The sequence below is a fragment of the Argiope bruennichi genome, chromosome 7 (genome assembly GCF_947563725.1).
Source record: "Argiope bruennichi chromosome 7, qqArgBrue1.1, whole genome shotgun sequence".
Classification (NCBI taxonomy): Eukaryota; Metazoa; Arthropoda; class Arachnida; order Araneae; family Araneidae; genus Argiope; species Argiope bruennichi.
In genome coordinates, this window is record NC_079157.1 from 6633412 (window position 1) to 6643138 (window position 9727).

The 9727-nt window shown below is 26.8% G+C and overlaps 1 protein-coding gene across 2 annotated transcripts in view; it reads right to left on the minus strand.

Moving 5' to 3' along the window:
• The window catches only part of LOC129976556 (alpha-tocopherol transfer protein-like), a 62711-nt gene that overhangs the window by 39074 nt on the left and 13910 nt on the right, over positions 1-9727 (minus strand). The window lies entirely within an intron of this gene.

Genomic DNA, 9727 nt, shown 5'->3' on the forward strand with positions numbered 1-9727 from the left:
TTATTCAACAAATTATAGCTATAAGCTAATAAAGATTTCTATGGAATGCATATGTTTCAAAAAAATTCAGCTTATTATTTCATTGGACGGAAAACATGAATTTAATTGGATCATTTTGCTACAAATTATTGTGACTATAAATTAAAAAGTACTTCTTCTATGAAATAAAAGCGGAAATGAAAACAGTATTTCTAAATTAAGGACAAAAGATTACTTTTTTTATTTCAATTTTAATATTAGCAAAAGCATTCGATTGAATGTATTGATGGATTAATTGGAATTTCATCATAAAATGAAAGCAATGTAACAGATTGTGCATTAATTTTTTTTAAAAATATTAAAAATAAAAAATATATACAGAAAGGAAATTGATATCATTAAAATGATAATTTTTTGAATTTCAAGATAATGCAAAATCCATTTTTGCGAAATGAATAGTTTTGGCAAATATGGTCATTAGTTTCCACACGTAAATCATAGTATTTACCAAACTGAGAGCGATTAAGTCTATTTTTGCACTGAAATAAACTTCCTATTTAATGCCTGTTCTTTTTTATTTTAAATTCTTTTTTCCTTTGACTAAATGTAGTTTTGGATAACAGTAGTCTTTCCAGAGCATTTCTAATAATATTTTACAGCGAATTAGCGACGTGTTGAATTTAGTGAATTTATAAAAACTTTCAAAGACGTAATCGCTTTGTTTACAATTGATAGTTGCCGTTCAATAATAATTAAAAGCAATTTTTGTGCCACTTATATTGGTAGATATTTTGGTCTTTAGAACAATTAATTTGTGAAATGAAATTCATATTTGAAACATCAAATGATTTTTTTAAAGGAAATTTACTTTTATTCGCATAATGTTTCATATTTGCATACTTAAAATTTTAGATATTTTTCAAATAAATTTTGAATTATTTCATAGTTTATAAATGTGATTATTAATTTTATATAACAACTCAAAGAAAGAAAGGTTTTTAGCAAATAAATTTAATTTAAACAATTGTTTGAATCTGAGTAAATTTGTTCAATGGTAGAATGATAGAATGAAATGAATTGAGCAGTGTTAGAATGATATGAACTGAAAGCGACAGTTCGTAAGTTCGTATCTGACTGCTGGCAAGTTATCTGAAGATTGTTGTTGATTTACATTCTGTTATTTCTCGTTTGTTCCAGAATGTTCTCATAATTTCTGAGTCTTTCTAAATCTGGAAGTTTCGAGTCATTTCGTCATGTGGATTAAACAGATGTAAGTTTAGGTCCGTATATAAAGTCCCGAATTGAGATTAGCGAGTGACTGTGTGACTTACGAATGATCTTTGATTTTAGTTAGAACAGGGTTTATCTACGCTAACTTCATTCTACGCCACAATATTATTGCATATAATCAGTTCTTTTCATTAAAACTTTATTTCGGAAAATCCAATATATATATATATATATATATATATATATATATATATATATATATATATATATATATAATATATATATATATATATATATATATATAATATATATATATATATATATATATATATATATATATATATATATATATATATATATATATATATATATATATATATATATATATATATATATATATATATATATATATATATATATATATATATATATATATATATATATATATGAAGCAGCAGAGTCGTGGCCTGAGATAAAGGACGCTTTGATTTGAATTCTTAAAACTTCGCTTTATTCCATCCCGGTAGGCATAGTTTATGTACAAGCAAGAAGCGACGAAGTACGTCAACCTATATCACAATACAAGAATGTGAAGAGAGACAGAAATATTTTTCCCGGTGTTTATATACTATGAGATTCTGACAGTGATTTCTTTCACACGAGTCGTTTTAGGCAAGGGAAATTCAGATAGTGTTAAAAGATGCAGCAGACATTAAGGATTTTTATCCTTTCACTCTGAGCGTGAGAACCGTTGATTTGACAGTTTTCGAGAGCGCGTGAAACATTAATTAAATAAAAAAGTGTAATTGGATCAAGGAATAAGAGACCATTTTATGGTAGCTGAACTGACATCTCACTTTCTAGATTACCCCGCTCTCATCAATATTTGGTTGTGCCACAACGGGAGTTATAACGTGCACTCTGCTCGCATCCGAATTTTATGTGGAAACAGGTCTTGAAACCGATAATTTCTAAACCAGATTCCAACGAAACCACCGCTCCCCGAAAGGTGGAACTAGTTTCAAATCTTCGATTTAATGAAGTATACACAATGTTAAATTTAGAAATGCAATATCAGGCTCAAAAAAATACTTTGTAAATATTAATAATCAAAGTAACTAGTTTTAGAGACGAGGGGCATATTAATTTGTTACAAACGGATTTGTTAATTTTTTATACTTTTATTTTCGTATATTCGATATATAAAAATATAAGAATATTGCAATTATTCAAAGAATTCATTATCGAGATTTATATTGATCTCGAATTGGTTTGATAAATTTTCACACTTTAGACTTAGTTAAATTTGAGAGAACTTTTAATTATAACTCTATTAATTATTGTGAAAATGATAATTCGACAATGCAAAAGATAGTTTGAATGTAATTTGATATGCGGTTTTGCATCAACCACGGATGCAAAACCGGAAATTCTACTGAACATTAGACGAAGTTCGTTCACGGAAAAGTTTGTCTTTCGTTCAAATCTTGTGAATGAGAGTACAATAACTAAAAAACGCTTTGAGTTAAATAAATGAGTTTTGGAATGTGTTGTTCCTACAATCGTAGATGCATATGAACTTTTTTCTAAATCAGTCAGTTCTTTATCAATCTGTCAATATCTTAGAACGCGATCATTTGAAAAATAATATGTAAAATCGGAGAATTTTAATATGTTTTGCACCCAAATCGTTGCTATGTGTTACATTCTGGACCACTTTCGTTAAAAAATGTATTATTTCGCAATTTTTCTGCTTATCCATATAGATTAAAAAGTCATTTAAAATGCAAAGAGAATAATAAAATTTGGTATATGGTTTCAACATCAAGTTACTTTCTTTTATCACATTTGAGGATCTATTGTTTAAAGAAAAGACGTTCAAAATACATAAATTCGCATTATTTATCATAATCTTTCCAATTTATATTAATACTATCCACTAACCAGCTATGACTCATGTTTGCATTCTTTTTCTGCCGTAAACGAAAATATAAATTTTTTTATGGTCCCTAGATTTTCTTCCTTTACAGTGTTCTGGAAAATTTAATTATTTCTATCCGTTCATATTTTTTCCGTGCATTCAGAAGGTCATTTTACTTTAAAATCTCAAAATAAAATGTTTTTCGCAAGGAAAGAACTATTTAAGAAAAATATTATATAATATTACTAATTATTAAGATAGTAGTCATGAAAAGTACAAAATCATGAGAAAAATAATGTGTTTTCATCTAGTCCGACGCAGAATAAATAGGCCTATTTTTTCCCACGTTTTCTAATAAAATAAACATGGCATACGTTTTTTTTATTATTATTATTTAAAGACAGATAATGTTTAGTTATTAATAGACATTTTGTTGAAAAAGGGCTTCCATTTAACAATCAAAATAAACAAAGACATTTTCATCCTTTCCCACTGAAGCATAAAGGGAGGCCTTGAATATTTTTATTATTATAATAAAAACAAAAAATCATTCTTCCAAATGTCAACAGCGGTTGAATTTGTTTTGATAAAACCTATATTTGCTGTAATGGCCCTGAAGTACGTGATGTCCTGTTAATTAAAGACTTCAAAGAAGCATATAAAAACTGGTTTATAGAACAGTCCGGATATTCAAAAGTGACAAATGATGAATCATGTTTTATATATGTTAAACACTTATTGAAATGTTTACCTCCTGATGTGAGGCTGAAAATAAAAAGGCCGAAAAAATTCGAGCATGTCATTAGTAATAAAATTTAATCACTTTTGTTCCTTTATACTTTCTCTTATGCGAAATATTTAGAAAATACTATATTCGTCGAAAATTTCGAAAAACTCGATTCAAAAACTCAAGTTTTTAATGAATCTCCATGTTTTAGACCTTCCTGAGTCCGAAAAACACATTTTTGATTCTCTGTCAGTCTGTCCATCCTTCTGTTTCTCTGAGACAAAAATAACTCAAAAAGGCTTTGATCTAGATGGATGAAATTTGGTGTCCGGTCTTTACACCAAATTTGCAGATTTCTATTAAATCCTAGAAAATCTGTTTTGAAAAAGTTTTTCTATGAGGCTATTCTAATATAAGTTAAATACTAACTGCAAAACGGAAAAAAACTAGATAGAAAAAATTCGGTACACAGATTTAATATGCATAATGTATATGTTTATCAAATTTTAAGCCAAATCCAACAAGGTATTGAATGTTTTTTAGTCTGTATTTTCAAAAATATGAGATTACTCAAAAAAGCAATAACTTAAACATATCAGATCTGGTTTCGTGATTTTGTGACTACATGTGTAACTCTTTGACAGATTTCTATTTCAATAAGTTGAGAAAAACGTGTTTAAAATGCAAATTCGATTTTCTGATTCTATTAACCGCATGCTGAGGATGAATTGTCGAAAACTTTGTCAAAGATCCCACGACAGATTCAGTAAAAATGCTAAATTCAAGCCTAGGATTCATAGTTCGTAACTAATATACGCCAATACCATGGAAGGCATTCTTCGTTGATAATACTTTTATTAGAGTGTATGCGAGAAAAATTTTGGGAGACCATTCCAGCTACTAATGTCTACTTAATACTATTTTGAATTAATTCTCGAATAAATTAGAACAAATTAATAAATTTAAGGTGGATACTTAAAACCAGAAATTTATTCCAGATTCCTAAATCATCAAATCTATTCTTATGACCAGAAAAGACAACGCAACACAAGCGGAAGAGATGTGGTTTCGAAAAAATGATTATTACATGTTTTTAAAGTGCAAAAATCATTTAATTAGAAACGATCAGAAATTTAGCTGTTTTTAGCAACCTACTTTGGGGCAAATTATTCTGCATGAAATATTTTTTATACCACCATAAATTCTAAAATGCTGCTGTTTCAGTACATCAAGTGTTACTTCAATTAACTTTACATTCGTGTAATTGTTGCCTCATTTCATTTATCAATTTTTTTCAAAATTTAATGAATAATAAATAGGTGATGATCGGTTCGAAATATAAAATTTAAAACTTTGAATTATATTTATATATTTTATATATAAATATATTTCATTTACTTATGTATAAAATAAACTTATAATATCATTAGTAAATTTATTTTATTTATAAATATGAAATAAATTACATTTATTAAATTTTTAATAATTTTTTATTTATCTTAATTATTATATCTTACGCATTATAGTATTATATCTTTATTATTTATATTTCCGTTTTATTTCTTTTATATTCTGGCAACATTTCTGGTAGTTTTAAATAATTCTACCGTTCATTTAAGTAGATTAAAATATTATTATTAAATTAACTATTTAAACTATTTAAATTAACTATTAAACTATTTTAAATATCTTGTCATCTTTTTCTACATTTTCCAAGTTATAAATAATTGCCCTTGTAATTTTGATGAATATAGGACCTGCAATAGTGATAAATCATACATTTTCTTTTTTGTCCGATCTTGAAGAAATTTTGTAGATATTCGAAAGAAGAAAATAATCGCAGTTAACTTTTGAAATGTCAAAAATTAATTGAATTTAGATAGTTAAAAGAAAGCAAAAGGTTTAAGATTTTCTGCATTATCTTCTGAAAATATTAACTCACAAAAACTATTAATCATTAATGATAGTTTAAAAACAGTTTGAGAATAAGCGAGCAAAGTCGGAAAATCAAAATAAGTAAAATTTAAAAAATTGGCTTTTCAGGGACACAAACATCCTTTCTGTAGATTTGTTTCTCTTATTTTAAAAATATTTTCAGATTTAAATCTTATTTACAGCTTTTTACAAAACTTTTTGGTGTTCAAGCATAAGATCCCATATAAAAAAAAACTTTTGCCAAAACCTTAGAATTCTCGAAAAACATTAAAAAAATTCAAAAACAAACCAATAAAAATTTAATGCAAAATTAACTACTAATTACCTCAAAACGTTTATAAAAAACTTGCTTTACATTAGTATTTGAACAAAATAAAATATTTTAAGTACTTGCGTGAGAAAAATTAATCTCTCATTAAGAAAATCAGCCATCGACGATTTTTAAAAATCTTTTAGTTCAGTTGATATTATCATTTTAATTAAAAAACATATCAGACGATAAACAAATTTTGTTTATATAATGTCTTATTCAAAAGTAGTTTTTATATTAAAAGTATTAGGCATAAAAATATCTAATCCCGGACAACGCTGGATATATCAGCAGATATATTAATGAAAAGACTGACGCAAGACTAAATTATAATCTGTACTGGCACCTAAATTTAAGCTTATAGTCATTTCTTTCAAACGTAAATAAATACTAAATAATTCCCTGACTACATTTAAATATGATCATTTAAAATTAGCTAACAGTGTAAAAAAATAATTCATCGCCTCGGCCAAATAATTTTATATGGATTATCATAATTTTCTTAGGGTCTATCATAAATAATTTCCGAGAGCTCCAAACTGTCACAAAGACGCTACTGGCTGAGATTCTGTGGCAACAGACCGAGAAAGATACTGAAAAATATTTAAATAAAAATTTCTCTTCTTTTCAAAATATTATTTATATCTTTCATGCTATCATTTATGAAAAGAAAAGCGGTAAAAATGAGATTGTTGAAAATAATAGAAAAACATCATATTTGAAAAAAATTTTACTAAAAGTATGATGAAATGAAAAAGAAATAAGAAAGTTTTAATTTCCTATTTCATATCATGAATTCATCAAAGCTGAACTTTTGCTTTCTTTCAGAAAATAAAAGTGGTCACTACATTTAACTGTAGTACTAATTCTTAGCGATGCCAACAAAAAAGTTCTTTTTTCTCTTAACTTGGTTTTTGAAATTAAATATAAAAATATATAAAAAAAAATGAAAAAAAATATATGGTTCTTAAAGTCATATAATTAATGATGATATAGAAAGAAATGGATCTAAGAAAAGAAAAAAATGTCTCAGGCGCTTAGATTATAGAAAATCACGGAACAAAAGCATTTGATAAAACGTTGCATGTGCAAATCACATAATGTTACAATACCATTAAAATACAGCTGCTAGTATCTGTTAACATCTATCTGCATAGTCCTACGATATAATGAGAGTGTTGTAGATTCAGATCTCGATCTCAAGAAAGATCCTACATGTATATATACCACTGATTTGCCGCAATTCCTTAGAGAGGCGTTGCCAGCTCACATATTATCTCCTTCGTCTGGTCACAGTTCAAAACTACGATGTTTGTCTTAAAATATTCTTACTAATGTTTTAAAATGGATCGTAAATATATCTAATCTAAACTAAGCTACTTCCACAAGCGGGACTTAAACATAGGTAAGCTAACTATATAAAAGCAAACATAGCCACCAGTTATGCGGACTTGGTTTCTACTAAGTCCTTTTAGCTCGTTTGCGTGCATACTTTTGTTAGGAAAAGATTTGATACTGCAAAACTTTTGACAAGAGTAGAATTTATAGTATAAAATGACAATGATAATAAAATAATCATCTCATCGTTTCAAATTTAAACTGTAATCAAGCAACTTATGGCGCCTATGTGTGCTGTCAACTCTTTATAATCTTATAAATTGATTCCAAATTTAAATTGGCGAACTTACTTGATTCATGTTATTTGTGCATGAACTGATTATTATAAACAATTATAAATTATTTTTTTACATCTTGACTAAAAATTACATTTATAAATTAGAATTGATTATACCTTTCCTTTAATTGTATTAGTAAAAAATACTTATTCTAAATTGATATTTCACAATGAGTCTACTAATGGCATCTAAATTTTCTCTGATTTTTATTAATATCAAGAATAGAATAAAAAAGCATTTCGATTTGTAAACTGCATGAAACTTAGGTTAATTACAGCTTGAAGAGCTGATAAAATTGCTTCTTTCATTTGTAATGAAGATAAATGACGTAAGATTACGTCATGATTTTTATCATTCAGTCTTAAAATAACAACTTGCTTCGATCACTGAGCGAAAGCTGCAAATCTGATCCCCGCTGTCGAGTTTAATTCAGTGCATTATTTTATTTTTTAGACAGACACCGTATTTTGATGATATGATGCAAGGATGTAGAAATTTATCAAACATTTTAAAAATATCAAAAGATACATTTTCCCTTTATTATGAGTACTACATCGGTGGATATTTGGACATTTTGTGGCCAAAGACAATGCTAGTTTTCAAGCTCCTCTTTTAATGACAGACCTATTTGTTTTCAAATTTTTAATTTCATCAATATTTTAATAATATATTAGTCGTTTTTGACGATCAGCTTGTTTTACCAAAACTATTGAAACTATTAATAAGAAATAGTTAAATCATAGAGATTATACTTCTGGCTCCGGTATATTATTATTAGTATTGACTCCTGATGAACTTCCACCTATAATGCTAAAAAAAGTTTTTCGAAGGTCTGAAACATGCAGATTTGACTAAAAAAAGACTCTCATGCTCGAATTTTTTGACGATTATCATATTTTCTCTATACTTCTTATATGAGAAAGTAAAAACAACTAAAAACTTTATTCAAAATTTCTAAAAAAATTCTAAATTTGTCAAAAAATATTTTTTAACATTACTTGTCTAATATAACATAAAGAATAATATATAACTTATACTTTAATTAACGGTTTTAATAATTCAATGTGTACACAGAATGCAGTCCTAAAATTTAATAATTAAAAAAATTTGCTTTACCTAAAAATGTATTTATTTGACAACTACTAAAATGTTCTTAATTGACCTTCCTTAATATAATGGTCCGGACAATTGATTAGTTTTTCTAGTTCAAAATGCGTTAAATATAGTGTTTAAGATGTAGTAATAACAAAATGATCGGCATACAATAAAATTAAGAAAGCGATACTAACTTCACATTTTAAATTTTTATCTTCGAAAGATAAAATGATGAAAATCTAAAAAAAAGCTGTTTCGACGGAAATTTCGCTGTGTTCTTTTCTTGTGTTTAAATCGTCACCTGTCAGTGATATCAAAAATTGTTTCCATTACTTTGTTTGTTTGTACTAATTTGTTTCCATTACTTCTGGCGAAACAATGCATTTTCACACAGTAATTATTTAATTTTCATACAATACTTATTGTAAAATATTAATGTCGATTATTTATTTATTTATTTATTCATTCATGTCATTGGATACTCATGATCAAAGATTGACTTTATGATTAAATTGTAATACAATTTGCAGCTAAAGACAATTTTTGGATGAGTCTCGAGAACTAAATTACTTTACGATTGATTAAAATGATACCTCAGATCATCAAGCTATAGCACTACACCAAATAGGGGGTATTTGATACAAGATAACTCTTGTTATATGCATAGATTTCGATCACAAAGCTTCAGACATCTAAATTTTGATAAAAACAGATCTCGAAACCATTGCCTTCAAATAGTTTGCGATTATTTATTTGCAAAGTATTTAAGAGGACAAATCTGCAATTTATAACAGAGTTAAATAATATAATGATTAAATTTAGTTATTCTCAGTTAATTGATTAAATTTATTATT